Source organism: Dipteris shenzhenensis, chromosome 25 (genome assembly GCF_047967505.1).
Source record: "Dipteris shenzhenensis isolate YYH24624 ecotype China chromosome 25, Dip_SZ_1.0, whole genome shotgun sequence".
NCBI classification, from domain to species: Eukaryota; Viridiplantae; Streptophyta; class Polypodiopsida; order Gleicheniales; family Dipteridaceae; genus Dipteris; species Dipteris shenzhenensis.
Window position 1 is genome coordinate 5,773,087 of NC_141620.1, and position 8,283 is coordinate 5,781,369.

Sequence of the window (8,283 nt, forward strand, 5' to 3'; positions counted from 1 at the left end):
CCTACTTGGGCAGCTTCATTAGACAATGGAGTTGTAAACAACTATGGAGAAAAAAGAAAGAGGGAAGCACTGATAGAATGAAGATGGAGCAGACGGACGGAAGCAACAATAGAAACGACTGTAGCAAAAATATGGAGGAAAGCAGCAACGAAAACAACTATGGAGCTATAGAGGAAAGTAGTACAAGAAGCGGATGGACGGAACTAGCTGGAGGTGGTAGGAGGGTGGGAAGATCAACAGGACAGGAGGGAGTGGCTATGGAGGGCCGAAAGGGCAGCAACGATGTGCTACCCTTGAGGGCTGGAAACGGATGTCTCCAACACATGGCTTTGGAAACTGCACTTGTCAAGATGGATGGGATGTATAGGAGCATGTGCAAAGCAAGAGATTTTTCACCATAATTCCTTATCACAATGGTCTCCTGGACTGCCATAATTATCGCTTTTGAACACAATGGGCATTGCCAGGAGGCATTGGATTGCATCAAAGGGCAACAAGGTGATCAAGGTTACAACAAGCACTGCCTTATAGTTGGTTGTCTGTAGGGAGCAGTGTGGGGGTTCGGAGACATCTGATAAAATTGGAACGATACAGAGAAGATTAGGGTGGTTCTGCACCCACCAAAACTTGTGTGGCTCTCTGTCTCTCTCTCTCCTTCTTCCGTTCTTGCTTCTGTTGAGAGCACTCTCAACTGGTATCAGAGCCCGGGTGATCTAGCTGAGCATGCGTGAATGCTTGGAAGCTCAGCAGTTCTGTGGAAGGAAGGAGAAGCTCTGTGGGAAGCTTTGTGGGCAACTTTACTTGCATCCGAGTGTGCAGAGACCTTGGAGGAACCTTTGGAAAAGTCACTTTGGCTTTGCGAAGTGGTTTTGAGAGCCTGTTAAGTGTTTTCAAAGAAAAAGTCATTTTTTGAGCTTTTCCCTATTCTGCGATGACAGAGACTTCGTATTGACTTGTAGAGGCAACTATTGCTTGCTTTTGGTGTCCACTTCACTTCAGGAGCTTGGAAACACCTTCATTTTTTAATCTGGGATCATTTCATTAGATTTCCGACTCACTGTGTCAATTTCTGCGTTTTTTGCCCGGGTGTTGGAACTCAAGTTTGGAGCAACCATTTGTAGATCTGTCAGTTCCGGTGGACTCAAGAGATCCTAAAACTTCTATGTTGCTCATCATTCGCACTCCGGTGGAGTTTACAAACAGCTCTGTTTCCAAAAACGTTTTTCAGTCCGTGTGTTGGACCCAGTGATTGAGACCACGGTTTCCAAAACCGTCTATCCCATTGCGTTCCGGACGCCCAAAAACCCCTATCTGTCAGTTCTTGCATGATTCGGTGGAGGATTTTCAGAGTTATAGATCTCTGTGTATTCGATTTCGTCTCTCTGTTATGCATTTTTCATTCTAAGGTTTTGAAACCTTAGATTTATGCCACATGGCAGTGGATAAGTGTTGACTCCCATTTCTCACTTATCGGTTGGGATTTTGGAGTTCTGGCAGAAGAGAGATATTTGCATATTTTCTTGTTGAGTTCGATTATGCAATGGCGCCCAATGTTTTGAGGCATCTCAGGTTCTATTTTCAGTAGCGGTCATTACCGTGGGACTATGATTTCTTGAGCATACCTTATGCAGATCACTCTGGTTGCAGTTTGAGCAGTGTGCGCTCATTCGTGGTATGCATTGGGTTGCAGTGGATGATTTATAGGCCATTTGGATGCATTACGGTCCTTATTGGATGCGCTGATAGGCCCAAATTTCCTTGTGGGATGCTATTTTTTATGGACGCTTTGCACATGGATGCTATTTTATGCTGAGGGACAGCTTTGACACATTGTAGGTGATGCACTGATAGTGCTATGCTCTCTTGGATGAGATATTATTGATGCATATTCCAATGGACGGTGTTTATGCTTGAGTCATTTAGCACTTATTGGCATTTTCTTTTGGGCCAGATTTGCTCATATGGATGCATAGTATATGCACATGAGTCAGATGCATCTCTTGATGCTTTGAGCTTTGAGTTTTGGTGATATTTCACTCTATTGTGGCATACACATTTGGGTGCACCTGGTATTTGGTGTGATTCTCTCTTGCAGGCACTAGCATTTGGGATTTTGTTTCATTTGCATCATGGCATCCTCTTCCATGTCTGAAAAGGAGTTTTTCAGCATTAAAAAGTTTGATGGGACAAACTTTCCTTTGTGGAAAGAACAAATAAGGGATGTGCTTATTCAAAAGAAGCAGATTAAACCCTTGGCAGGGATTGAAGCTAAGCCTGCAAATATGTCTGAGGATGATTGGAATGAGTTGGATGCATTAGCAAAGTCTAGTATTAGACTTCATCTTGCAGAGTCAGTTTATTTCACAGTAGTAAATGAGCAGACTACAGAAGATTTGTGGAAGAAACTGTGTGCCACTTATGAGAAGGAAACTGCCTCTAATAAAGTTTACATCATGAAGAGGTTGTTTGAGCTGCAGATGAAGGAAGGGGTCTCCATTGCTTCTCACTTGAATGAATTCAATATTATTTTCAACCAGCTTTAGGCTCAGAAGATGAATTTTGATGCAAAGACTAAGGCAATATTTCTCTTATGTTCATTGCCATCCTCATGGGATACCTTCCGAACAGCTGTCAGTAACTTTGCACCTGGTGGAGTACTGAAATTTGATGATGTTGTGGGTAGCTTGTTGGCCGAGGAGATTAGACGGAAGTCTATGGATGGCAACAAGCAGGATGTAGCCTTAAATGTGCAAAGGGGCAGATCACAGTTCAGGGGGAAGTCCCAAGAAAGAGGGAAGTCTCGTAGCAAATCCAGGGCACGGAACATTGAGTGTTACCATTGTGGCAAGAAGGGCCATATGAAAAAGGATTGCTACAAGCTGAAAAGAGAGCAAAAGTATAAGAAAAAGAATGCAAATTGGGGTGCAAATTAGAAGGAAGAGAGTCCAAGGGAGGACAAAGGAAAAGTGAAGATCGAGGAGATCAATGCAGTCACACATGATAGTGACAATGACGTTCTCTTCATGTCTAGTTTATCTGCAGAGTTGCTTACCACTTCAGATGATGCATATTCCTAGGATTGGATTTTAGATTATGGTGCTTCATTCCATGTTACTCCCCATAGGGAATGGTTCTCCACTTATGACAGTGGAAAGACAGGTTGTGTGCATCTTGGAAATGATTATGCATGTGACATAGTGGGAGCAGGTGACATAAAGTTTTCTTTTGCAAATGGGTCTGCATTTGTTTTGAAACATGTGAGACATGTGCCTCAGCTGACCAAGAGTCTTATTTCAGTGGGTCAGCTAGATGATGCTGGTTTTCACACCACTTTTGGCTTTCAGAGTTGGAAAATTCAGAAGGGCTCTATGCTTTTGGCCAGGGCTACCAAGTGTGGGACTTTGTACCCTTACATGTATCAGGGGTATTTGATCATGTTGTTGCAATAACCGAGCAGCTAAGCACTTCTTTGTGGCATTGCAGGTTGGGGCACATGAGCGAGAATGGAATGAAACTCTTATGCCGTTTGGGTTATGTACTGCATTTGAGTTTCTCTGATTTTGAATTTTGTGAGCATTGTCTCTATGGGAAGTAGACTAAATCAGCCCATAAAAGAAGGAGAAAGAAAGAGTTTGAAATGCTTGATTTGGTGCATTCAGACGTATGTGGTCCCATGCCTACACGGTCATTAGGCGGGGCTGAATACTATGTGACATTCATTGATGATGCAACTAGGAAAGTGTGGGCTTATGCTATAGCTCGGAAGAGTGATGTGTTCCAGGTATTTCAAAAATGGCTGGCCTTGGTTGAGAATCAATCAAGTAGAACGCTTAAATGCCTACGAACTAACAATGGTAGAGAGTATCTCTCTCATGACTTTCAGCATTTCTGTGATACACGTGAGATTAAGAGGGAGCTCACATCCCCTCGTACTCCAGAGCAAAATCCAGTTGCAGAAAAGATGAACCGTACCATTCAAGAAAGGTTGCAATGCATGCTTTCCAATGCAAGTCTTTCTGGTGGTTTTTGGGCTAAGGCAATGAAGACTACAGTGCATGTGATCAATAGATCACCTAGTAAGAGTTTGGATGGTGGTATTCCTGAAGAGGCATGGAGTGGCAAGAAGCCCTCTTACTCTCATTTGCGTATATTTGGGTGTGAGGCATATGCACATGTGCCAAAAGAACTTCGAAAGAAGCTAGATCCTAAGTCTAGGAAATGAATCTTTCTAGGTTATGGTGAAAGTGGAGAGATGGGTTATCGTCTTTGGGATCCAGAAGCAAAAAATATCATAGCAGCCATGATGTAGTCTTCAATGAGAAAAAGATGCATAAGGCACCCATGAGGGATGTGGAAATGAGGAGAATCACTTTCCAGGATGTGAATCCACCTGCATATGTTGATAGACAGCAAGCTGTCCATGTACCAAATGTGCAAGAAATGGTACCACCAAGTACTCCCACAAGTATACAATCAAGGGTAGATGATGGATCATCTATTGGTGGAAATGATGAGCCAAATGTGGCTGATATGCAAATGGGACAGCAAGCTGAAATGCGCTTGAGAAGATCTTCTAGAGTGTCTAGACCGCCTGATAAGTTTGTTCCAAGAGTAGACTATGTGATGCTTACTGATTGTGGGGAGCCTTCTTGCTATAGAGAGGCTATGATGCGTGAGGATCAACGCAAGTGGGAGTATGCTATGCAATAAGAGATGAGTTCACTTATGAAGAATAAGACTTGGGACTTGGTTTCTTTGCCACATGGAAAGAAAGCATTGCCATGTAAATGGGTCTATAAAATGAAGGTCACAGGTGATGATGTGCCTAGGTACAAGGCCCGTTTGGTTGCTAAAGGGTTCAAGCAAGAGAAGGGTGTGGACTTTGATGAGATATTCTCTCCGGTTGTGAAGATGACCACACTTAGATGCATGCTTGGACTAGCGGCAGTAGAGGATATGGAGCTTATGCAGATGGATGTCAAGACAGCTTTCTTGCATGGGGATTTGCATGAGGAAATTTACATGGTGCAGCCAGAAGGCTTTGAAGAAAAGGGCAAAGAGCATTTAGTTTGCAAGCTGAAGAAGAGTCTCTATGGTCTTAAGCAAGTACCTAGAGAATGGTATCAGAAGTTTGATGCTTTCATTCGGTCCCAGGGTTTTAGAAGGAGTGAAATCGATCACTACCTCTACACTAAAAGGGCTAAGGATAATAGCCTGATAATCCTGGCACTATATGTGGATGTATGCTATTGGCTAGCAAGAATACTTATGAGCTAGATGCATTAAAGGCCAAGTTGCATGAAGCCTTTGATATGAAGGATTTGGGACTTGCAGGTCATATTCTTGGTATGCGCATCACGCGTGATCGGAGTAGGAAACTCCTTTGGCTTTCACAAAAAGAGTATGTTACAAAAGTATTGCAACGTTTCAATATGGAGGGGGGGAAGGTAGTGAGTACTCCATTGCCTCCATATGTGAAACTGAGTCATACAGATAGTCCCAAATCAGATGAGGAAAGGGCCATGATGGCCAAGGTTCCTTATGCATCAGCGGTTGGGAGTCTTATGTATGCTATGATAGCTACTAGACCAGACATAGAATTTGCAGTGGGAGTTGTTAGCCGGTATATGGCTAATCTAGGAAAGAGGCATTGGGAGGCAGTTAAGTGCATCATGAGGTACATGAAGGGTACCAAGGAGATGTGCATCTGCTTTGGTAGAGGAGACATGCGTGTACTTGGGTACACAGATTCAGACTATGTAGGGCATGTGGATAGTAGGAGATCCACTTCTGGTTATGTGTTCACCTTTGCAGGTGGTGCAGTGTCGTGGATGTCTCGTGCACAGAAGTGTGTTGCTTTGTCTACCACAGAGGCTGAGTATGTTGCAACCACAGAGGGTTGCAAGGAGGCTATATGGCTTGATCGGCTAGTGGGAGATTTGGGGATTCATATAGGTGTACCGACATTGCATAGTGATTCCATGAGTGCTATTCAGCTAGCACGGAATCCGGTCTTTCATGCAAAGACCAAACACCAAACACATTGAGGTCAGGTACCATTTCATCAGGGAGGTACTTGAGGACAAGCGCATAGAGCTTGTCAAGGTTCATACAAATGATAACCCTGCAGATATGCTGACGAAGAGTCTACCTAGTCAGCGGTTTGAGTATTGTCATGTATTGATGGGCATTGGATAGTATGCTCACTAGTTGTTCTCCCTTAAAGGCACATTGTCCTTTAAGTGGGAGGTTGTGGGGGTTAAAGGTCACTGTGCCTTTACCCCGGTTATGTACAATACTCAAACACATATATAAATGAATGAAAAAGAAGATTAGGGTGGTTCTGCACCCACCAAAACTTGTGTGGCTCTCTGTCTCTCTCTCTCCTTCTTCCGTTCTTGCTTCCATTGAGAGCACTCTCAAGTAGTCTGGAGGTGAGATTGCGGGCACCACCAGGCCTACTAACACTCTACGGGAGCATGCAGGCTGAGGGATTTAGGAGTGCCACAAAGGTAGGAGGACAGCAAGTTTTTGAGAGTATAGGGATCCACATCTTAATGGAGGTATTCAAAACCTTGCATTGGAAAACCAAACGTTTCCCCACAATCCAAACAACACACCAAGGGGAATAGTTCAAAGACTGATGGAAGTGAGCCCACCTATTGGCTGGGCCAACAGGAGGGGGCACTTGGCTCCAAATGGGCTCATTACTCATTCACTGAGGGGCTCAAACCTCACCTATTTTGCAGTAGGAAGAGCACACATCTTGTCCCTTAGACTGAGCATATTGTAGCAGGAGAAGCACACAAGGTGGAGCTTGGACCTAAGCAGGTTTTGTAGCAAGGAAGCACATGGAATCATGAGTACATCGGAGCTGCTTGAGCAGCACACAAAGAGCTCAAAGGAAGGTGATCAAGGTGCACTCTGGCTATCACTATACAAGCTACAATTTTCTTGCTTCTTACCAAGATCCTCCATAAACCTTTGTAACCAAATCACCCCTTTACTAGCCTCCATAACTTCAACATATTTTTCTTATGTTGTAGAAAGTGCAACAACCTTTTACAACTTTTTAACCAAGCCTATTGTTGTTCGACCTATAGTGAAAACATACCCAATAGTGCTCCTTCTTCCATCTTTATCACCAGCCATATCTGAATTAGCATATCCTTATAGAGAAGTGTTTGAACCTTTAAAACATAATGCATGAGTAGCCGTACCTCTCAAATATCTGAGAATCTACTTTATAGCCATCCAATTTTCTTTACCTAGATTATTCATAAATCTACTCACAACTCCCACACCAATTTATTCAAATCATATGTACATAGTGTGTCATCATTAATGAGGTACTCTATAGATATATACACCTTTAATTTTGCATTCAATTTATATTTTACTCTCTATCATTGCTCTAGAAACCTTTTGATCTCCCTCTACTCAAGCTCTAAGTAGTATTAGGATAGCATGGTCTCTTATGTCCACTGTTTTTTGAGGAGATCTCTTCTACAAACATTATCCAATCATGAATTCAATTTCTTAATGATATACCATACCCTTTTAGCATTATTTATAGATCATCATTGGCTAGTTGATGTTGGCGCTTGCCATTATATTCAAATCATATGTTTGTAGTGTGCCACTTACCACTAATTATATCATCTAAATGGTGGATTTTTTTATAGAAGATGTTAGAACCTATGAAGGGCGGATCAAAATGATTCCAACCATAATAGTTTTATTCACAAACTGCAAATATTGGTGCCAAATCCCAAAATTTGACACCATTGGTCTAGGTCTTTAGCACATCAATCCAAAACCAAGAACATCTAGGCTTGTAAAAGGGACTCGACCTTAGGAACCAGACTTTGAAAGAAACATAATATTGAAAGTTGGGAAGTGGAATGTGACTATGTGTTATGAAAATTATATTTTTTTAAATATATCTTGCTTTGGACATTATTATTTTAGTCAAGTGTGACTATGGCAAAGTACTCCATAGGATCGCGCCGGACGTAGCGGGGGTCCTAGTGGATACTTTGTGTGGTTAGTTGGGGACGCCTGACTAGCTTGTGTTTTGCCATGCTAGATGGTCAGTGTTGTGGGTGATTCCATGTTAATACTGATGTCTCTAGTGTTATTGATATAGTGCTTGATTATTGTGCTTTGAGTATGATTATGTTGGGATCGGTTGATTCGGTGATTCATTTAATCAATTGTTAATAACTAATGTAATTGGTGGCTTGAGTACAGGTGATGGAACTCATAATGAGGATTGGAGTT